General features: G+C 40.8%; 1 protein-coding gene across 6 annotated transcripts in view; it reads right to left on the bottom strand.

Moving 5' to 3' along the window:
• Nucleotides 1-23995, bottom strand: part of VTI1A (vesicle transport through interaction with t-SNAREs 1A) — a 249224-nt gene that overhangs the window by 27596 nt on the left and 197633 nt on the right. The window lies entirely within an intron of this gene.

Below are 23995 nucleotides of genomic sequence, written 5' to 3'. Positions count from 1 at the left end.
CGGGGTAATCCTATTGCTGAAAGTAAGACCTAAATGAAAACAAATCTTACTAGCAGATCTCTATTTTGAAGACAGCTCTATTCAAATTGGCTGTGCTGATTATACTCTGAGATAACTCGCAAACCATTTAAGGTTGATCACTTTAGCAAACACAAGCTTTGTACTGCAATTTTCTAGCCTTTCATTTTCCAGGATAGCAAAGACCCCCACAACTACTTCATGAGAAAGTTAGAAAACTTCAGGCCACCAGACTCTTCAGGGAGAAAGATATAGATGCAAAAGCTCAATTTTAAAGCTCTGCATTAGGATGTTAAATGATACTGGATTTTACTGCTTCTGCATGTTGAAGAGCAGGTTTCATTTTCTCTTTTTCTCCTTTGTGCATACACTCATCAGAGCTCAGAACAACAGCAGCATGACTCTTCCTACTCCACATCTACACAAAACTAGCAAAAATGACGTGCAAAAAAACTGACTGTGCCTGTACTCTTCTCACATGAAATATTATTTTGGGGAATAAGTAGCATCTATCACAAAGATAGTGTAGAATGGGAAAAGGGGAAACCTAAAAAGAGAAACATCTCTTAGAAGCTAACTAACTTTTCTTGAGTGGGAAACAAAAACCACATACTAGCTAAAAGTTGGATAGTGCTTATTTTCTGCTACTACATCAGTAGAGCCAATCAGTTTATGTCCACTAGTTACTAACATGTAGCTTTAATCTTTAGAAGGAATCTTTTCATTTTCCCTACCAAAACACTTGCAAAATTGAACCAATAAGCCCTAAATGTAACATGGTCAACTTCAGTGCTCCCACTTTCTACTGAAAGTTTTCAATTTTCTACCGAAGTGGACTGAAACTGTCACTGCTGAAGTAGCTGAAGGGCTGCTCCAAGTAACATTGATTGATAGAAGACATAGGAGCCCACCACCTCTGATGGTAGCTTAAACACCCCTTGCTATTTTACAGCTCCCTTCCACTCCCTCAGTTGACTGGTATCCTTTCTTACATGCATGTGCATGGATATGTTCGTGTCAGGGGTTGCATTAACTTCTAAAAGCAATTTTCAAAGACAATTTTTGGGTACCGGTAAGAAGTACACTGTGCTCTTCCTACCAAGAAATTCCACGATGAATCTTCTGCTAAGGGCCCACAGTGAGGTGGGAAAAGCAGTACCAAGCTGTCAGACCCTTCCCCCCTTCCCTTAGCCCCTTCCAGGCTGCACACACAGCAGGGGAATGACTAGGCTCATGCTCCCCATTCATTGCAAGCTCCACTTGCTACAGCCAGAGCACAAGTTTTAACTAGTCTACTGACTTCAATAGGAGCACTTACTAACACAACAAATGTCCACCAAGTCAGGAGTTCTTTAGAATAAGGATTACAGATCTCTGAGGAAAAATAAAATCTAAACAAGGGAGGTGATGGGCTGACTCTGAAAGGACAGATGATTTGGGTCAGATGTGCACTAAAAGCTTCAAAAGTCAGGTTGCTTTTTCTCTTAAATCCTTTGTTTATATGCTCAACTCTGCCTTTCCCCTCTGGTTCCTACCTTAAAACTTACTTCTTCCTCTCTACCTGAGGCCTCTGATCCCTCTCTGCTTTCCTTCCTAGTCTGGTTCCCACTCCCTGTGCTCATAAAGCAGCTTGTTTTTCCACTCTTTTTCACTCTTTGTTTACCCTAAATCTTTTTAAAGATTATTTCCCTCCTCCCAGTCTCCCCAGTAAATCCATTAGGTGAAGTGATTAATTCATTGTGCCCCAGAAACCTGCCACAGCCACATTCTGAAGGGGTAACACGTCATTGCACACAGAGGATACAATGGGGCTGAAATAAGTGAATTTGCCTTTGTGGCAGAGGAAGCCTATAGCATATCTTGAACCCAACTCTGTAGCTCCAAGTCTGAAAGATATTTAACTCTCTGCATGGGTGATGCTCCCTGATGTCTTAGTTCACTTGGCCCCTCTTGCTGGCCAGCAACTGAATTTAAAACTGACACTGTGGGCTAAAGTGCTCTCATTGGATTATTCCAACTAATTGAGCAAGGGACATCAGAAAACGCTCACTGATTAGAAATGCAGTTATTGCTGTATACACTCAGAGTTACTAATTCATTAACAAGACTGAACATCTTAATGTAAAGTTCAATGGTACCATGTGACGAAGTACCTCCTCCTGTCCCCCCAGGAAGTCTCATCCTAATTCTAAATATTAGGCATTACCTTCAACCTTTCAAGATTGAGGCTTTATTGCCTTCCCAGTGCTCTGTATGTTTGTGCTAACAAAAAATATCATGCGTTATTGCAGTTATCTATGTGAATGTCTAATACCCATTCAGTTTTGTAATTTCTTGGCTTCAGTGAATTCCAGTGGCAATGAAACCTTCAGACTGATCATACACAGTGTGAAAAGGCAGGTCTGATTCTGGGAGCTAAGCCAAAGCAGGGAGCTTGTATGGAGGATATTTTTAATTGGGGAATGAACATTTTTTAAAAACAAACAACCTGTCTGTGCCTTACTTCTCTGCTAGGCTGATGATGTGACAATTTCTTATACTGCCTCAATGTTTTGGTCCAATCCTAAGAGAAGGGTAGAATAGCAATTCTGGTAAGAACAATACATAAATTTCTTAACATATTCATACACATCCATTTGCTTGTTCCTTGACAGATGAATTTTCAGGACAGCATTGCTCTGTTGGCACATCAATGCTCATGAATACAGTACACCAGGGGAAATAAAAAATGGATTTTATTAAGTTTATTAGCAGCTAAAAACATGATACTTCAATGCTGGAAGTAAAGTAATCCACCTACACAATTTGAATGGAATGAACATTTGGCTTCAACCACAGCTCATATGTAAAATATAAATCCAGTTTCTCCATCGGAAATCCTTTGGGGTCTGGTTTTACACTACCTTGATCAAACTAAGAATTAAAGTTCAAGCTAGTTTCCATTCCCATATGGCAACATGACCTACACGTTTGTATTAGTGGTGCTACTCCTTCCACACCACCCTTCATATCAGCATTTCCCCCAGCTTCTCTCTCTCTCTTTTTTTTCCTTTCTTTTAAATTTAGAGGCTTTTTAACACCATATAGTGAATATATTGTAAAAACAATGGAAAATGTCATTCAAAACCTGAAAGACACTTCTATGTGAGGTCTCACCTCTCTGCCACTAAGTATCACCTATGGAAGAGAGAGCTGCTACTGGATACAGATAACACAAGAAAAGATTATTTTTGCAAGAAAATCTTAGAGCTTAATGTAGTTATTTTCAACCTAAAGAACAAATGAAAACACAGAGGCTGCATATTTAAGACTGTACTGTAAGAACTGGACTTGTGAGAATGGGTACTTCTGGATTCAGTCCTGTCTCTGTTCCAGATATACACTGCACCGATTGGGGAACCCTCTGCACTGCTGTGAGGGAACTTTTCCATCTGTAAAATGAAGACTAACCTCCCACAAAAATTTGCTGCAAAGCCTGGTTCATATCTACAGTGTTCTGAAGCTCTGGGATGAATATAGGAATCTACATCTGAAATACTGATCTTCTACACCTACCAGCAATATCTACAGTAAGCTGTGGTGACACATTCTGATGTTTACTTTACTAGAAGACGACAGACCTGATTTCCTCCCAGATCTCACTGTTGGCAGCTGAAAAGCAGAAGGCAATGCTACTGCTGTTCTTACCACAAGGTTTTCACAGCTTGGAAGACCCTCCAGCTGACATGGACACTTCACTGTCCATCAGCCAGAGGCGTCCTGTTAATGACCAGGACAGGTATGCTGAGGTTGCTACAGATCAGGAACTGTAAGCAGCTCAGATTGGTTGTGTTCACAACTTCAGGTTGCTGATATTTCTCTGGAAATCCAAAGCTCTTGATTAGCATTGGGTAGTATCAGCTCCAGGCAAAAGACTTCCCCCATCAATCAAGGAAGCAATGGATCTGATAAACTAGACCACCTTCCTCTTATCCCAAGATGTGGGTACTTTAATAAACACTGTTACCAAAAGCCATGGTTACGAGAACAAATGGGAGAAAAATGATGGATAAGTAGGATACCACATCTGGATACCAACCAGATAAATGCAAGAAGGTAGCAGTTGCCAGGACTGCATATTTTAGCAATGGAGTGCAGGGAAACAACAACAAACTCCAATTAATCACTTGCCCGTGTACGAGAGGGAGTTAAATCAGCTAATCATGTCTGCCATCACAGGCTGGGTACTGTAGCATAGATCAGAAAGTCAAGCGGGTAGTGATCATTCCTTATCTGTAAAAGCAGCCATATTTTAATATACGGTACTTCACCCCACCCTTTTCAGAGAAGATTGATAAGCAAAATGATGAAGCTTTAATGAGCTTAATTGCAAATGCCTTATGTTCTTGCATTGTTGCCAAACAGCTACTTCAACATCCAGCAGTTTACTTAATAACTCCCCCCTCCTCTTCCCTACCCCCTCCAAGCCCAGTAATGCAATTATTCTTGTGGCAACCCCCTATTTCACTTTTCTTTATTTATCTCCCCCTCCCCCCTTGAGTTACTGTAAATGGGTGTCTTTGAAAGCAGGGTGGCAGGCAGCTTTTGGTACAGGGCTTACCAAGAAACCCTCCATCAAAGAGGCCTTTGTGAGCATGCTCTGGAACGAGGCCAATCAGATCATCTTGCTGTCTGTCTCTGAAGAAAATTCGCCCCTGGTATGCAAACCAAGCCAAGTGCTGTAGACAGGGTGACTGCACTCCTAGTCCAACCTGTCTTAGTTGAGTGAAAAAATGCTGAAGGGAAAATTACCTGTTTGGCTCCAGACTGAATTAACTTTTTAATATACAAGTATGTTTATTATTTTTCCTTAAAAGTGTCTGCCTATCTAATACATTCATTAATGTTATCTGGTCAGTTTGCTTGAAATATTATGAAAAACGTGCAAATGCAATAAGGCTACAGTGCTTGGAGGCAAAGCAAGATGTATTTTCTAATTATATGACAGAAATTGACATTGTTATTAACAAATGACAGTACAGAGTAATCTCCTTATGTTAAGACTAGTGCAAGCTAGGATGTCTCACCCACCATCCCCAGCACACCACGAGCAGGACAGGCCTCAACATCAGCTCCATCCTCATTCACCTGCCTCCCCAAATCCTCAGTCATGCCTGGTGGGATCCCTCTGGAGCCAGCTTTCAGGGCCCAGCTCTCCCAGCTCCTCTCTGCCCCAGAAGATTCCCCTGGGTGATGCTGGACCCTCCCGGGTCCCCTTGGGCAATGCTGTGTCCTGCAAACTGAGGGGCTCTGGAGCACCATTCTGCTGCACCTCATCCTCAGAAATCGCATATTTTCCACCATCCTTGAGCTGCTTCTCATGTCTCATATGATTTGCCTGTACTAGCCAGGACTGCAGATAGAAAGCTGAGAGCTTCTGCTTGCACTCAGCTAGCTCTTCCCTTCCCTTGGCACAGCTGTCTTCTCCTCTGCCTATCTCAAATTCCTCCCTCCCTTCGCCACCACTTCCCCTCGCAGCTTCCTCCTGCTCCCTATGTGCTCTTGACTCTTTTGTTCCCCTTTTTAGAAACACCTTGTAAGTGCCAGACAGGAATTTCCCGACACTATGTCCCGCATTAAACAAGCGATAATGGCAGAAACAATAGAGAATTATGTAAGTAGGGTGCCTTAACAAAAGAGCAGAATTTAAATGAGGAGGCAGCTTTGGTCTTTGGAATTCGTCCACTATAAACGACTCCTCTTTTATTAGCATGTCTAGTTTAAGTGGAACACATTGTAGTTTTGAATGGACAATAATAAAGAAGGATCATATGTTCTACTCTTACATATGTACTTAACATTCCCCGGAGCTCCTCTCTCTCTGACATCCCCTCTCCTTCCTCCACTCCTGTCCCCATGTTTCTCATTGTATATAACTATCTATCTTCATCTTTTTTTTTTTTCCTCTCTCAGAAGAGTCCAGAAGTTCTCATCCAGAACTATGTAAAGTACAATAAAACAAATTCAGCGAGCTGCTTGTGCACCTTCCTCACTCACAAGTGTTTGTTTTTGAAAATAATGTAGAAGAAAACTCGAGTTGTAAAATGTATTTACAAAAATAGTTGACCTAAAACCTGTCCAGGTTGTTACTCTCTGTAAACGTTAAGAGACAGACTTGGTTCTACCAGCATCCTCCCAGGCTGGACATCACCAATTAGAAGAAAAGTTACCTAAAAGTAGAGCTTCTTAAGTAACTATTCCTTCTTAGCACTCTTCTATGAGCTGTACCGGTGTCAGATTCTGCAGTTGTACTGCATGGCAGGTTTTGCAAATTAATCCATGTTTTAAAAAACAACAAACGACTGACTTTTTAAGCTTGGGTCATTGACAACAGGGCCCTACAACCAGCTGAACTGGCCATAGGTGGAAACCTGTACCCAACACTACTTCTACTGTGCTCTTGATTTGTAATTCATTGGCCTGTGGGTTACACTCAGGGAGACCTATCTTTTTTTTTTTGCTGCACAGACCGTGAATTCGTTTTTACTTATCTGTGATCTGTTTTACCAGTCCCTGACAAAGTTACAATAAAAACAGCATCTTTTTTCCTTCTAGCAGTGCATAAAAAGAAAAATTTCACCCAGCTTATTTCCCCCTTACAGTCTACAGTAGTGCCAAGTACTATCTCAGATCAGGTAACAGAATAATGTAATAATTTCAATAGCCTTAAATGAAGCTGGTCAGTATCAAGATGCTCAGATTTCTGAAGCACTCTGAGGAGTTCTGACGGGTCTTTATGGAATCAATCATTCAGGCACATCACACAACCAGGAAAAAAATAAATCTCACAACCTTTTTCTTCCATGCACTAATTTGTCATATGAATCAGTTCTCTTGACATTGGCTTCTGTGCCAAAAGATGACAGTCTAGAGAATATATAAGAGGAGCCACAGACTAAGCAAGCTACAGATAGTAGATTACAGAGTGAAGAGCAGTCCAAAAATTCTATATTAAACTGCACAAAAAATGAAACTTGGCTTCTCTGAGAGATAAAGACTTCTGCTCTATATTCTAGTTTTCCATTTCCCAAGTGTGTTTTTCAAAGGATGCTCTCCTTGTAAAAATGAATATGATGACTAATAGCTATTTTCCATTCACTTCGCTTCCTGTAGGTATTTGCTCCTTGGTGTGATCTCTCATGTTTGGGGCCAGGTGGGGGTCCTATGTACAGCTGAAACATGCTTAATTTATAGCCCAGTGCATGATTAGACAAAGAAGGAAAAATGCCCCCCAGCTTTGACTTGCTGACACTGCCTCTGCAGAAGGCTGTTTCAGGATCTCAAGACCTACACCCTACACACAGGTCTCCATGTTGTAGTTCTTGCCTGCCTTTAACATCCAACAGCTCTAAGGTCCTTAAAACAGAGCCTATAACTACTGTAAATGTAAACAGGTAAGAGCACTGAGATACACTCATGGAAAATGCGTTGGCACAATGTAACCCAAACTGTGATATGCCTCTCATTACACATAAACAGGTGAGCTTCCTCAAAGCAGTCATACAGGTTGTTCCAGAAGCAGGGCTTTCAGTGCCACAGCAGCTTGTGCCACTAGAACAGCTGCAGTAGTAGTTAGATCTTTTTTTAAAAACAAACACCTATTTGTGAATATATGTATTCCTAAAGCGCTGGAATAGGAACATGAAACAACCAAGACTCAAAACTTCTGCAAGACAAATTCCCTTAACACTCCCAGTTTTAGAGGTAGCAATAAATGAAGACAATATCAAACCCAGGATGTGCAGAAGGAGTTCCTACTCCGGTGTTCAAACCATGAGATAATTCCTCTGCTCTCAGGCCCTGATCCAGAGCAAATCAGTTGGAGTCCTTCTATTGAGTTCTCAATCAGCAGTGTAATCACTTTAGCATGTGTCAGGATTAAAACCAGCCCTCCAAATAAGACCATGTCTACACTGCAAATGCCTTACTGATAAAGGAATACCAGCACAGTAAACAGACAAAGCATTCCTGGGGCGGTGTAAACTTACACTGGCAAATCTGTTCTTTGTAGTGGTATAGTAAAATCATCCCCACAAGCAAAACAAGCACCATTTTCAGGTATAATTGCATCTACATGTGTAGTGTTTGCTCACTGAGAGGTGTCAGTCTGACCAGAACAGCTGTGCTGATAGAAATCTGCAGCACAGACATGGCATTATTATATATATATTTTTGTAAAGTTTTAAGTAATTAATAACTATCAACATTGACTCTGTGGTCAAAGAGGTGTCAGTTTGTCATAGATTTCTGTAGAGGTTTACACAAACTGGTCGATGTAAGAAAGAGAAAAGAAAGGAATTTAACATGGTTACATGGGCTTGCCTTGGCTGGTATTTAGAAGAGTGTACAGTTATGGAAATCAGATATACTGTGTGGAAACACCATTTCTGGACACAAAGCCAGGCTTTGTGTGTTTACAGCCAGATTTTTCCAAGACCCTATTCAGTAAAGTCCTGTAGTCATATGCTGTGAGTTGCACAGATGGAGGAAAATGGTGACGTGCAAGAGATCTCTCACATGGGGAGCTCTCCTCTAAGGCTGCTATGACACACATCCTCTCGCTGCAGATACAGATATTCCTGCACATTATGCCTCACACATGCATTGAGAAATAAGCTCAGGAGAAGATTAAAAAGAAGAAGGAATACAAGGAATATACAAGAAATAAACAAGAAATATAACCAGCCAAAAAGGGGCAAAAATCTCAGTGAGATAAATTCTTATGGAGGGCAAAAATGTTATTTAAAAACATCCCAGAAAAAGCAAGAGCCATAGGTCAGCCTAGAGAAGTTCCCTTCTGCACTAGGATCACACTGTTGTACCTAATGTTGCAGTAGGATCCAAATCCTGCTTTGACGATTTGTTAAGATCCATTTAAATGGAACCAGATTTGACTTAATGATGTGAGATCTGATAAAATTATGTGAGGAAATCCTAATTTAACAACCAATCCCTTGAATCTCATTTTCTTACCCCCCGGGGAATATAATTCTGATAACGTAATATGAACTCCCTCTACTCTTCACTCTTTTGCATATGCCTAATGCAATCACTGCCGTCTGCTGAGTCTCATCCTCACCAGTGACTCGTCTGCTTCCTCTGCTCCCTCCTGCTCTCACTCAAAGCAGGGTGTCTGATTCACCCAGCTCCCGCTGCTGACCTTTTCACTGGATTTTCAGTCGGCAGAAGGCTCACTTCCTGGGACATCCTTGTTGTCACCATTTCTAATCCTTCATCTCCATTGTCTTCCACTCTGTATTGAGGTAACCTTTCTGAGCTCCCTTTCTTTCATAGCATCACAGAATCATTAAGGTTCTAAAAGGACCACTAAGATCATCTAGTCCAACTGTCAACCCATTGCCACCATGCCCACTTTCATCAACTCAAAGAACAGTTTCACTTTCCTATCCATTATCCTCCACTGATTTACTCCTAAGCATCTTCATCTGACAGAAAAGACAACTCAGTGACACCACCATTGTCCTTTCTCAATCCAAACCCTGCAATTCCTACCTAAACTCATTTCTCTTTCTTTCCATACATACCCAGACCATCATCCTATGTTAGCCAGTACCACATAAATAATCTTTACTTCCCTTTCCCCACAAGGAAGAATAAGGTAATTAAATTAAATTGGAGGGTTAATGCCTCCTTAGCTTCTAGTTTTTCCAAACTGTCCAAAACGAAGAAGGCACAAACTGCTTCTTGTCTCTATTCCCATCCTCTCTCTAAACAAAGGGCTGAGCTCCCTTGCTAAACACTGCTTCTGATTTTCTTCTTTAAGACACGCACTTCATTGTGTGACCCATACAGCCATCATTCCCCAGAGGAGACATGGGCCTGAACACCTCCTCACAGGAAGATGAAAGATGAGACAACTGTGCATACTTGGGGAAGAAATATGAATTTTCTTCCCTCCCTTCTGCCTCGCTGAGCATGCTGTGGTTGTGATGACATGTCTGAGGTGATTAGGCACTCAGCTTGGATGACACATGTAACTTATCCGTGTGGCCAATAAAACCCCCACCCAACACCTTCCCATCCTTCTCTACAGATCCTCTTGATTCCTTCCCCAGCCTTCAACACCCAGGGAAGTTATTTATGCCTAAATGAATTAGCTCGCTAAGGATAAGTGGAGTGCAGTGAGCCAGCAGTTTTCTTCCACAAATGAGAAGGAAAAAAAAAAAGAAAAAAAGAAAAAGGGGTTCTCATAGCACAGCGTTGCTGAAAACAAATTGGCACGGCTAATTTTGGCCTGACAAGTGCACTAAGGATTCTCTACATTTCCCATACAGGTCAAACGTATCAGTTCACACTTGTTAGTGCAAAAATCTCTTTTCCTATCTTTGTTTCTGCCACTTCTCTTATCCTGTCACTTTCCTGGAGTAAGTGTTACTGGTTGGGCACTTCAGTAGCCATTTTTGCAAATGCTCTTATTCCATTACAGAAAGATATTCACACGTAGACACAAATGACAGTAGACTTCAGTGTAGTGCTTATCACAGAGAAAGGACAAGACAGCCCAGCGTACCTACTGTACTGCATGCAGCATAACACAAAGATGATCTCTTTTTCAGCAGCCTCCCTTCTGCAAGAGACAGGCAGCTTTTCAATTGAATCCTTTAAGAAAAAAAAGCCCACTTCACACAAAGCACAGAGAGAAGGAGGGAAAAAAAAAATTCCCATCACAATTCATCACCGCAAAAGGTAGCATTTGTAATTTCCTCTCACTTTTGAGTCCATGGGTCATGGAGTTGACCAGGATTGGAGTGTCCTGAGTTTCAAGTTTGGAGCTGCTAAACAGCCTTGCAGTGGGAGTAGCACACTAACCTGCTGACAAAGTACTTTCCTTTCCAAAGCAGGGAAACAGAAACTTCAGAAATATAAACCTGGCCAGGGATTTTGAAGGGAGACACCCTAATTTCAGGGGATTGGGATTTGCAGGTGGGAGGAGATCTACTGAGTTTTGCAGCTCCCGGGAAATTGGGTATGCGCTGAATCAGGACTGGGTCAAAGGGACTCTGCTGGACAAGGGCTGAACTTGGTCCTGATCCAAAGCACTGCAAAGCACTGCTTGAAGCCTGACAGGAAGGGATGTAAAGCAGAGCAGGGAGTACACTGGAGATAGAGAGCCCCACTAGCTAGCAGAGCTCTTTCCACATAGAGGCCTCAGGACCATAAGCAGCGTAGTGGTGAGGGATCTCCATGGGATGTAGAAACTTGTTTTATGGCCCACTGTATTTTCTGAGAAGTAGGAGACATTGTCTAAGCCTTCCCAAGTAAAGGTAATCCACTGTAGCAGCACATTCAGCATTTTTCATTCAAATCCAAATCATTCTACAGCACATTTCTCTGCTGAGCAAGTCAGAGGTGCTAACCACAGGTCTCTGAGGAAAGCAGAGGTCAGGCACTGGGGCAAGGTGGTTTTCTAAAACTGGTTTTAGTGCATGCTGGATCCAAAGCAATAATTTGAAGTGAAGCATTAGCACTTCTCTTTAAGTAGATGAAGATTTCCTTGTGTAAATTCTTTGCTTTGTAGCCTGTCTGTTCTCTGTTTACTGATCTTACATGGGGCAGATCTACCATGTATCCAAGGAGCTGCAGCCCTCTGCAAGCCCTGCCTGTGATAGGGACACTCCATATTGTGTGTATCTGCATAAACACCCCATCAGTACACTAAGTGACGTATAACAGATTTCAGCCTACAAGTCCAAGGAGGTGGGGGAGAGCCATTAGCCTGCTTTGTAAGCTTGTGAGATGTTCAGAGGATGTGAAAGGGCTCTGAAAGTTTGAGATTCCAGTTCAGAATATTTCAGACTTTGTGATCCTCTGGCAGGCCAGGCCATTAGCACAGACCATGACTGCTTAGATCCCAGATCTCACATTAGGCCATTTGGAATTTATTTAACATGTCACGTATAACACAAGGCTTGCTTTAGAGGAATAAGCAAATCATTTGTAAGAGTGCATTTACAAGACCAGGAGTCACGAAAACCATGCTCAGTGCTTGTCAGCTTATTCAGGAAGAACTGTGTAATCAGCTTAACATAGCAGTTATCCTTTACCTTGGAGGTCAACCTCCTGCACGTCATCACATTTAGCTATTAATCATTTGGAGTAAATTCATCGTTTTCATTTAAATTAAACTGTTCAAAGTGGGGTTAAATCTGACTTTAGATATCCTCTGTTTCCCACAGAAGCTGCAAGAACCATCCATTCTGTAGTTTAATCCCTATCTTTTGGTGAAAAGGAGAAAAAGAGAAAGGAAGAAAAGCTCTCTAAATTTGAGCGAAGGTTACTAAACTACTTATCTCCTCAGCACAAGCTGCTAAGGAGACAGGTAGTTATGCCATTCAACACCCTTTTTTTCATTAGTTCCTGTGTTTTCTCAGTTTCGATCCAACACCAAACTGCAGATACTGGTGTTTTCTCCTATCTTTATTTCATCTCTTGTGTGATCCATGGCACCTCATGAAATGAAGGGAACGGACAAAGCTTAGGGGTCATTACATGATTAGCCATGATGTTCTCTCTTGTCCAAAGCCAGGCGATGGCACTCATGGAAGACAACATGAAAACACTGTCATCCCCCCATGGTGCCTGGAAACACACAGAGTCCTTCAACTCTGAGAAATGATCACCCAAAGAGGCCCTTCTGGACTGTGTACCAGCTCATTAACTGAAAGCTACTTGAATTCTGAAAAGAAAAATAAATAAAAAGCATCACATTTTCCCATGCCCCTTTTCCCAAAAAATCTCATACTGTATTATAATAAGTGTTTTTTTAATAAGCATGCCAGAAAACTGACAACGGCTCACTCTGTTTTCCCCTGCCCACCATGGCTTTCCTCAGGTAGCCTCTCTCTACCCGGGGTTTCCCTGCAGTGAATGAAGCCGTGCCATTTTTGTTTTGAGACTGTTTCAGATTCTGCCACTTTGGGATACGTCTCCTGTGTGCAAACTGCATCTGGTCACACTCCAGAAATGCATTCTGCCAGGTCAAGAGTTTTTCTTCCCTGGGAATTAATTATGAGAAGTCTTCATCTCCAACATTTACAGCTACTACTTATTTGCTGCCTACATGCTTTTCACTTTCCCATTTTAAAATGTGTTGGAAATGGTAACAAAAGAGATAATCCGCCTTTGTGGGTATTCCCATAATTAGCAACACACACATCTGGATAGAGTTTCAATAGTCCACTGTTACTCAAACAATTTGTAATCACACAGACTGTGCAGTGAACAAGCAGACCGGAGCATATAGCTTTTCATTATTATGTGGCATACAGTACCCACAATATACAAATAAACTCAAAACCTGCAGCAGCAACAATGACACATTCTGTGCGGCCGTAGTGACCCAACAGCTTTCTGAGAAGTCTTTATCGAAAGATGCAACACATCTAGTAATCATTTGGGGTTATAAGTGGGTAGGAGGTATAGGAAAATCTTGCTGCATCTGTTCAACATTTGAAAGAATCAAGTCCAGCAGCGTTTACAGGGTTTAAAAATAAAGACTATAAAAACCTGGAGCTCAGAGCTTAGTTATGTGGGTGCACAGCACCACGTAACAGTAGCTGATTTTACAGGATGTGTAACAATGCACACCAGCATAGCCAAAGGCAGGATCAAGCCCTTAAAATTTTTTTATTGTGATTTGTGCTCAAAGATCTGTTTCAGTCTGGATGCGATGATTCACATTCTCCACTCCCCCAGTGCTTTAGCCCCTCCTTCCTAATGACCCACACTAACTTTTTATTAAAATGCTCTGGGTGCAGTCACATTTTTAATCCGGGTATTTATGGTTATCATCCCGCAACCTGTACTCATAGGAGCAGTTCCAAATGTCATAAGCAGAGCTCCACCACACAGATAGTGAGATCAGCCTGCCTGGAAACAGTTCCTGCAAAGAGAGGAGGCTTTTCCTGCTCCTCAATTAAAGAGCTTGCTTTTCAATGCCAGAGTGGCCAGAACTCCCCAGCATCCAACAAAGCAGGAATCCCCTCCCCAGGCTGTTCAGCACCAACAGCTTTTTGAGAACCACACCTGAGCCCATACTGCAGTAACCGTCACCAGGCACTGATGATTCATTTCCACCCCGTCTTTCAGAAGTTTGAAAAGATCTCCCTACTAGTAGTTAACTACAAGATGTGAAGTTGAATTTTTACCATAACAAGAACGGACAATTCACTTAATCAACAACCAGTTTATGGACAAGTAGCACAGGGTTGTCAAAAATTGAAGACTGACATTTCTCAAGTCAAGAACTGTTGAGGGAGGATACTATCAGTCAAGTGCTTTATACAGAGAATGCACAGTGGGTGAACAGGACTTAGAAGTGATAGCCTGGCATGGTTACTCAGGAGTTCTGCCTTCATGTTGTTGTTACGCTAACTTGATCTAAGGATGCGGTTTTTAAATGATATGCCTTTGCTTGCCCACTCGCAATACAGAATAATGCTACAGTAGTGGCAGTGATCTCTTCCCCCAGAAAAAGCCTGCCAGTCCACTTTGCACCTTCTGCAGCTTGCCTAAACAGCTCTAAGCTTGGGTAAGCTTGAAAATGTTTCTTTCTAGCAGGATAGAGTTTGGATCCCTACCTGCTGTAGAGACTCCTGGGGCTCCTGGCAGCAAGACCAAAATAGAGATAGCATTGAGCTTCCCAGCATGGCTGCTGCTCCAGGATTGAGGATATTTCAGAGCATGATAAGACCAATACTTTTCTCTCCTTTCCCTTCTCAAATTCTGTGAAATGCTTTGTGGTTGAGGTTAGATGCATACAGGGTTGTTAAGCTGAGTTGTTGTAAATACATTGATTTATTTTTTTTATTTTTTAAAACTTGCCTATTTACACGGTCCTGTTAAACAATAATTCTTCAACAATACAAGCTGATATTCAACAAAACCTGGTTTCTGCACATGGCACACATTTTGGCAGCACAAACCCACATGACAATGCTCTGGGTGATTTCACTAGCTCTTGGTGTTACAGGTCTAGGTGGAAATGACACTAAATATTTTCCAGCCAATCTCATACTTTTTTCAACCAAATACAAGCAAAGAATTTCTTCTCGTATGTGACAGCACATTCTTATTTCTCAAAGGTATTGTACCGCTACATTAATGCACAAGAAACGTGTTGAGGTGATGAGCTGAAAAAAACAATGAAGGTGCCAATCAAAACTTAGTGTACTGACAAACACTAAGGAAATCCAAACCCAGGTGAAAAAGCTGAAGTTCAAGGCCCGTGTGAAATTCGAGAGACAACCTCAGAAGTTATCTTTGATTAAAAAAAGTCACACTTTTTTTCTTACGAAGTCTAGATCGTTGCTTCACTTTTTGACAGTGAAGTAAGGAAAAAATCCCTTAAACTGTGCAAGGGTAAGCTAATTCTGAATATAGCTCAACAATATATCAGCAAAGTATTCCTTCCAGCTTCCTGGAGACTTGTATATTGCCAATTTATAATTAGTTGCAGATTTTCAATTACTTTCTAGCTAACAAAACAGTTTCATTTGCATTGTTTACTTACCACTTAACTCAAATTGTACCCAAATTGGTTATTTTAAAATGTGACATAGATTTTCAGGGCCAAAGCAAATTCTATATATTTCAGTGTAACAAACATCTGTATTTCAGTCTTCAGCGATAAAAGTGTACAGGATTTGGCCTAAACTCAATCAACTCCATCACAATCTCAAAATGCCTCCTGTGCAATTTGTCAAAAGCAGATTTCTTGGCAACAACACATAAAACTACAGCAACATATAATGAAGAACATAATCTCAGAAAATACGCAAAGTTTGTTTTGTGTACTAATTGAAACTGGGAAACCACTGTAGGCAAATTTAAATTCAACAGGAGATCAAAGAAATTAACCATCAAAATATCAGTCTCTGCTACCGCGTGTAAATATAGCTCACTGCATTTGGTTTCCTTCCCGATGGCCTCATTCATCAGGAGCATACTAAACTCAAGGTGCAGAAATTGGGGTGAATAACATGACTGACTTTATTTGGCATTATTCAGTACCAGTCAGACCTTAGCTAGCTGCGTTAAACGATACTCTTCATGATAATGCACACTGCTACAAGATTTAAGAACTGCCTGTCCGCAGCAATACCCTGTGCCAAGAGATTCCTATTATCAGTCTTCTCCACTCCCTCTCCTTCCATGCATTAATTAAATACAGGTGACTTCTGACTTTCAGGATAACAAGTGCAAGCCTCTCTGATCAGCCCTTGTTACAGTTCTCATTATGTAATTCTCCTTCTTCCCATTCTAAATAACCCCAGTTCTAGATCTTTTCTCCTCTGGAATTTCCTACTGAACATTTCTGATTGTTCTGAAAATCCTTTGACTTCCAGTAGATGATGGGGGAAGCCATCTGTTATCTGGGCTAGACAGTCTCTTGAAGATAAGGATGCACCCAGTGTGGAGCACAACTCCCCGCCCCTTTCTCAGCAGTTGCACCTGGGGGGTGTCCTCTTTGAACTTGCTGGGATGGCCCCAAGGTCTCTTGCCTTAAGAGTTATAACAGACTCAGGGCTCACAAACTCACCCTAACCGAATGCATATTTCTGTTGCAGACATTTCCTTTACCTTTAGCATGGTAAGAGTTACTCAGACCCATGTTATTGAACTAGTTACTTTCATAGAGCTGTTCTACAGTTTCACCTCCTCTCCAGCTCAGCCCTAGGCTCTAGCCACAATGCCTGGCTGCCAACGCCAGCAGAGATCACAGACCCACCAGCAAAGGATGACTGCAGCAAATGGGCAGATGAGATGGGTTCACCAGGCTGGATAAACCTTCCCTGGTTGTTTTAGTTTGAACTTCGATTTCATTCTTGTCTCAGGGCTGGTGCATATTTCATGACCTACACTGGATAAGATTAGGTCATGCAAATAAGCAGATGATGTTTTTCCAGTGGAAAAGCATCTTCTGGGGAAAATATTATTGTTCACTTTATTGTCTTGTTTCTTTTCATTTTCAATATAGCACGACTGTATAGAGCAGTCTATATAACACAGATCCTTAATACTAACCTACAGTATTTCCTACTGAATGTTACCTAATTATATTCTATGCACAATAGCAATTTAATAAAATATATACATTAAAAAACCTGAGGTCTATCATTCCTACCATACCCACTCCTGAACATCCATTATTGTCTCCTTCCAGCAGTAAGAAATGGGCATTTAATCTTACTTTTAACTTTGAGTCTTTAAATCAGTTTTAAATCCATGACAAGACTTTACATCCTACCCCATTGTTAGCAAGATTCCTTAATTGCCTCCTTTAAAAGACTTTATCCAACCCTTTTGAAAGTTTAAATAAATTATATCCACTGATTCTCCTTTATCCATTATTTGTTAACTATTTCAAAGAAACCTGACAGGCTATAGAAATCGTGCTGATTTGTCCCCATCATATTATCCTTATCTAGGTCCTTTATAACATGATCTTTAATCATCCTCTCAACCATTATTCTTTACACTGAGTTGCCTCCCAGATTTATAATTTCAGGGATTGCCCATATCACCTTTAAAAAAAAAAAAAGAAAAGAAAAAAAAAAGAGAGAACAATGTTGATCATCCTCCTATAAAACTTCCTTCCCTTTCCAACCCCCTCCCCTCAAATAACAGCATCAACATTTGTTAGTTGTTCTGTTACCAGCCATAGTAATTTACATCTATGACCTCTAGGCTTGATTACTGCACCTAGATGTATTTAGAGGTGAATCTGCCAATTCTGAAAAACCTGGAACTGGCACAGATGCCAACAGCCCAGTCTGCATCACAGTGCATATATCCCCGCGATACTCTGCTTTCATCACTGGCTCTCTGCAGAACACAACAAAACATCTTGATCTTGACATTCCAGATCCATGCTACGCTGAATGAGACAGCCTCCTGCAACACTGAACTACGCCCTTCTCCAAGGATCTACTGCACAATTAGTCAGCAACAAAGATGGGGCTTGCAAAACTCAGAAGGCAGATGTCCCAAAGGCTGGTGCAAGAGTAAAACTAACTTTTGCAAGAGAAGAAAAAAAAGAAAGAAAGAAAGAAAGAAACCTTACCACTTCTCCAACAAAGAGCAAAATTAATTACTTGTCTTTTCATTAATGAAAAAATAATCATATCCAGACCTTTGGTCAGACAATGGATGGGACAGAAGAATAGGGAATTGATATATGTATGTAGGTCCCTCTGAAAGTAATGACTTCTATTTTGATTCATGGAAACTACAGCAGATACAAAAAACAAAACAATGCTATTTGATAGAGAAAATTCTCAGCTACAAAATACTATTTTTTCAGTGCAGTCACCACCATTAGCTATGCATTTTCACCAGTGATGAACAAGAGCCTGCATGCTGTGCTTGTAAAAGTCTGCACCAGCAGAGGTGACCTGCTATTTCAAAGACGCTATGATAGCATAACTGCTAGGAAAACATTGCCCACACAGCCCCTCTTTTATCAGCCTGAGCAGATGGAAGTCAGAGAACACCAAATCCAGACTATACAGGGGGTGTGGTAGGACTGCCCAGCCAAAATTAGCAACATGCTGCCTTCTGTTGCACTGTAACAAACTGTAATGGATTGTTAGCCGGGAAGGTTCAGCCTCTCCTGCCATACCACTGACATCCACTAACATCCACCTCTGATGTCATGGGCCAACATAATAAAACAGGAGGTATTACTTTCAGAGCAGCCCTTATACGTTCTTGCTTAAACTTTAAAATGCATAAGGTATTCAGACACTGTTTTGACAAAAGAGAAAGACCTAAAAATCTAGAGAGCTATTCTGCTCTTGAGTTTCCTCCAAACTCATAAAATTGCCATACAGATCCAATTATCTATTACAAATTAATTCTTCTACTTCTCCCAGCACATTTTTATCCCTTTGTCTCTGTCGGAACGCTGCTGTCACTTCTTGCAAAGAAATCCAATGAAGGAGGTATTTCCCCATTGCCTAGTGATGCAAACAAATAATCTAGCTTTTCTGCACTCTCCTGCTCATCAAGCTGAACTGGGTTTGACAACTGGAATGTATTAATTAAACCCTTGCACATTTAAGGGGAAAAGAGTCACTCTGCCAAATAAAATGGGACAATAATGAGGATAGCGTTGGAGCATCTCTACTGAGAGGCTGCCACATTTCTAGATGCATTCATTCATCCGCTCATCCCTCCTCCTCTCCCCCAGGATCACCAGTTTGGAATGAAGTTTAGAAACAAGTACAACAGCAAGAAGCAGAGAAGAGAGGGTGCAGAATACAGTATTCCATTTCCCTTACTAACAACATGAAAACCGGTCTGTTTTTAAAACTACTGTGAATTATTTACTCCCACCACATTTACAAAGAGAAAACAAAACCAAAGGTCCACGCTTTGCCATGTAAGCATTCAGATTCAAGGCTGTTTTGACCTGCTCAGTAAAGGCAGAGATTTACCAACACATACAGGATCTGAACAACCCTCTTTTGGGTTTTAGGAATCACTTCCACTATTGGAGTGCCCCTTAAATTTGTAGAGAAGTATGCAACTGGGGAAAATATTTTGAAGGCTTGGCTTCCACTACAAAAGGCCTTGTTGCACAGCTGGAAAATACCCAAATTTCATCTTTCTCCTTTCCAGGATGTGTGTTAGGACATTGATTTGTTGTTTGCAGCAACAGCAGTCACCTGGACTGATTAGTGTCATTGTTAGATGGCTATAAAGAAGTCCTGTCACTGCATCTTCTAATAGCTTTGTGTTAGTCTGAAAGGGAGAGCAACACACCAAACACTTGGAAACAATTAATTGCTCGAGAGAGATTGTAAACTTCATAAGTAGGCCACACAGATCACATCTTTACCACCAACATGTTGAACCATTTATAAGAAAGTTTTGTAATTCTGCATAATTAAGTCTCTAAGTAATGTAGGTTTGAAGACTACAGGGCAACTGTATTTAAGATTGATGCTATTTTAATTACACTGAGAAGACAATTTAGAAAGAAGCCTTGCAGTTTATTACATTTACTTCTGTCAAATAACTTATAATTGTGTGCCAAGGTGCCTGAGAAAAGTATTGTGGGTTGGTTTTCTTTTTTTTTTTTTTTTGCCTTTCTAAACAGCTTATGCCACTCGAAAAGGATTACTCTCTTTGTAAGTTGCTGTTTCAACTGAAGGGTACCAATTAATTAAGCCATTTACATAAAACTGTCTTGGATCAGCTACCTGCAAAGATAAAGGCTGAAATCTACCTTCTAATTGAACAAATAAAGTTTTAAAAATAAATATATGGTGGTAATTATCTGTAATAATACAAATTAGGAAATTTAGCTGATAAAATGAATATGTCAGAAATTAAGAGTAAATTACTATCATCCAAATTGAAAAGGAAATTCCATCAAAAAACCCAACAGCATTCTTCTAATTTATCTTTCATTTATTGTCACGTTACATACCCTTGTATCATTTGATGTTTTCCCATATCATGATGCAAAGTGAGAGGAGGTGGAAAGTGTCTTTATTTCAAGGAATGTGCTCATTCTGATTTTTTTTTTTTTTAGTTTGGGGTGGACAGGAGAGTAAAGAAGAGCCTTCATTTATCACAAACAGTCATTATATACACAGCAGGGAATGATAAATGACATTATTTAGCACAATAACCTGGGGTACTTCCACACACACAATCAAAAATAAACTATATTTATCTAACTAACTGTATGCAATTGTAATGATTTCACAGTATGCTGATATATCAAGTAAAATAAAACGTGTGCCTTTTGTTGCACCAGTTTTAGCAGGAGAAACACAGCTTAGAGCAAAATCATGGTCTCTCTAGCACTCAACTATAATCCACATTTTTTCCTCTATACCTAACAGAAGAATTTTTTGTACAAAAACTTCTATGTACAAAAACTCCACTTATGCCAGTGGAGAAACAGATCTACACTGGAGATTTACACTGAAGCTACAGCAGCACAGACAGACAGACCCCATGAAAAATACTTTTTGCATTCAAACTCTAGCACAGAAGGTGGTTTCTCAGCCTCCACCTGTGTGGTGGTTCAGCTGATTAATGGTCTGACTGTGACAGCTGTTACACACACAAAACTCACACTGAAGCAAGTGGCAGGGTTTTTTCCTTGCATAATGACTTGGGGACATAATTCTGAGTCATATCACACATTCTGAGTCAGGTCTCTTCCCTTTCTAATTATTACGTTCATTGCTAATGAATGGGATACGTTTTCTTCCAATATATCTCAGCTAACTGTTCTCGCCAAATCAAGCTTATTATACTAAAAATGTAATCCAGAGAGGTCTCACATTAAAGCTTGCTTTATATCTCAGAAGCAGCTGAGATTACGTGTGCTTTGCCTGCACTTACTGAACCAGGTCTTTAAGCTCTGTGAAAATATTTACATATATGACTTGGAGTACTCAGTGGGAATATTCATCTACATAACAATAAGCACCAATGTAAGGATCTGCAAGATCAGGGCCCAAATCAGCATGAGATTTTACACTGCAAACATCCCAGTTGGGAGTCACCAACCCTAGAGGTTTTCAGAAAAACAAAAGGGTAGATGTTGCATTGAGTGACCCGGTTTAATGGTATCACTGTGATAGGCTGATGCCTAGACTAGATGATCTTAGTGGTCTTCCCAGCCTTAATGGTTCTGTAGTAAAAAATAATACAACATGGAGGCAGAATTACTGAGTTTGTACATCTAGAATCAGAACTGAGAACATAAGCTCTTCAGGCCAGAGGACAGTCTTGATCTGGAGTTGCTGCCGTTGGACAACAACTGTTTGACACTGGATTGCAATGTCTGGTTGTGCTCCTGCCTACTGGGCCTTCGTGCTCCAAACACAGTGCCCGAGGCCTCTCTGAATGGAGAACGAGGAGAAAGCGCTGGAGGCAGCTGCGAATGGTGGCATCAACCCTGGGAGAGGCCAAGCGGATCAGGCGTGGATGGTGCTGGTTGTGGTAATGAGGGAGCAGAGCCCGGTGCTGTAATCAACTGAGGAGAGACAAGCTGCCAGTGTCAATGGGCTGTGTGTCAGATGAGCTCGGCGCGTTTGGCAGCGAACAGGGAGCACTAACACGGAGCTGCTGGCTTCACGTCAGCTCTCACACTAAATCACTTCCAGCTACCTGTTCTAGTGATTTCTTTAGCTCCGGTCTAAATATAACACTAGGTAAATGTGACAAGCAAAATAGGGACTCTCTTGCCTTGTTTTTATATGTGCTTCAAGGAAACATCATGAAAACAGATAATACTGCAGAAGAAACTGCACTTCTAGCATCATAAGCAAAAATTAAACACAGAGATACACACGGCATGCATACACATAAACCAATGCATGAATTCACACACAAGTGCACAACAGAAGATATTATTAACGAACGTACACAATCAAGAGAAAAATGCGATGCTTCTTAATGAGATCTTTATCACTGGTCTAAAACTACTGGCAAAATACACTGTGAAAACCCCTAGAGCGACACAAGGGAAAGCTCCTCTTTTCTGCTTCTCTTTCAAACAGTGTTTCAGAGAATCCCTTTGCATTTTCTAACTTCACACAAAATTAAAGGGAAGTATCACCTTGGTAGGTCTACTGACCCCTACCTTAACACACGAATCCTGGCTCTCTGCCTCTGTGAGAGTGTTACCATCCACTAGAAAGCAGCATTTTCATTTTATGTTCTGCAAGTAACATATAATGAGCATAATCGCTCCGATGATAACCCATAAATGTATTGTGTATGTTCATTTGATGACAATGGAAATGGATAACAAATACCATTCACTACATTAGAAGTAATAAAACACACAACATGATCCTCCCACACTCCATCCACTCTGCTTCACAGTCACTGGTGCTCACATGATTAATAAGCGCAATGTGGTCCAGAAGAATATGTTCTTACTTGCACTGGGAAGCTCATCTTTCCTCTTTTGCCTACGGCTCTTTTATTGTTCTCCACCTCTGATTCCAGAAAATGACACCACTTCGCAAAATGCTTAGGGATGCATCATCTATGGAAGATTCCATACTGCATACACCTCTGCCTTGCTTCACTGTACATGTGTCAAAAGTGAAATTACTTCTGCTACTAACAGCAGGCGTTTTTTAGAGGAGACAATCCTGAGAAATTACTCAAAGGGTAGATGCTATCTGTGTTTAAAGAGAAGGTCCACTCCCTTGGCAGAAAATCCAAAATGTTCTCCTTGGCAGGAATATATACACATTTTTAATCTCAAGATTGATTTGAACAAGACAAAATAACCCTACTATATTACATCAATTCACATCTAGCTATTTTATCTTCAGTCGAAGTTTTAATGTTGCATCAAAAGTTACAACTGCTGCTGCATACACATTGGGCTGAAGGATGCATTTCTCTGAAGTCTACCTCGCAGCTTTCCGTAAGTGAAAAAAAATTCATCAGTTTTCAGGAAATTTCCCTTTTGTAGCTCATCAATCGTTATCTAGATGTATCTATTGAGCTATAGGAAGTAGCTGGTCTTATGAAAGAAAGATCATCAGCTCTGAATTGCACATTCTGTTGCCTGCTGCTGTTTTCTGTGATGCAACAGCCTTGGTAATGTACTTGAAACTATGTTGTCTGTCTCTTTAGTTAGCATTACCTCCACTAAAGATTTCAGGTTGATGTACCTGGAAATTGGTTTTGTTTGTACTTATGGAACAGGTAGTAGTTAAAAAAGTTGCCCCATTGCCATTGCATAAAAAGGAGTTTCAGAAATAAATTCTAGAAAAGAACTTAATTCAGTTTCTACTTCTATTTTGCCCCAGATGACTTAGACATTACCTCACTGGCAAGAATCAGAAAGAAACCACTGTTTCAACTTGCCAAGCCTGTGGCTAGCAGTGACATTCTGTGTCTGATCTTAAGTAATGAACCTTAAGTA

Source organism: Gallus gallus, chromosome 6 (genome assembly GCF_016699485.2).
Source record: "Gallus gallus isolate bGalGal1 chromosome 6, bGalGal1.mat.broiler.GRCg7b, whole genome shotgun sequence".
Classification (NCBI taxonomy): Eukaryota; Metazoa; Chordata; class Aves; order Galliformes; family Phasianidae; genus Gallus; species Gallus gallus.
Note: the sequence above shows the minus strand (reverse complement) of the source record. Positions and strands in the feature narration are given on the sequence as shown.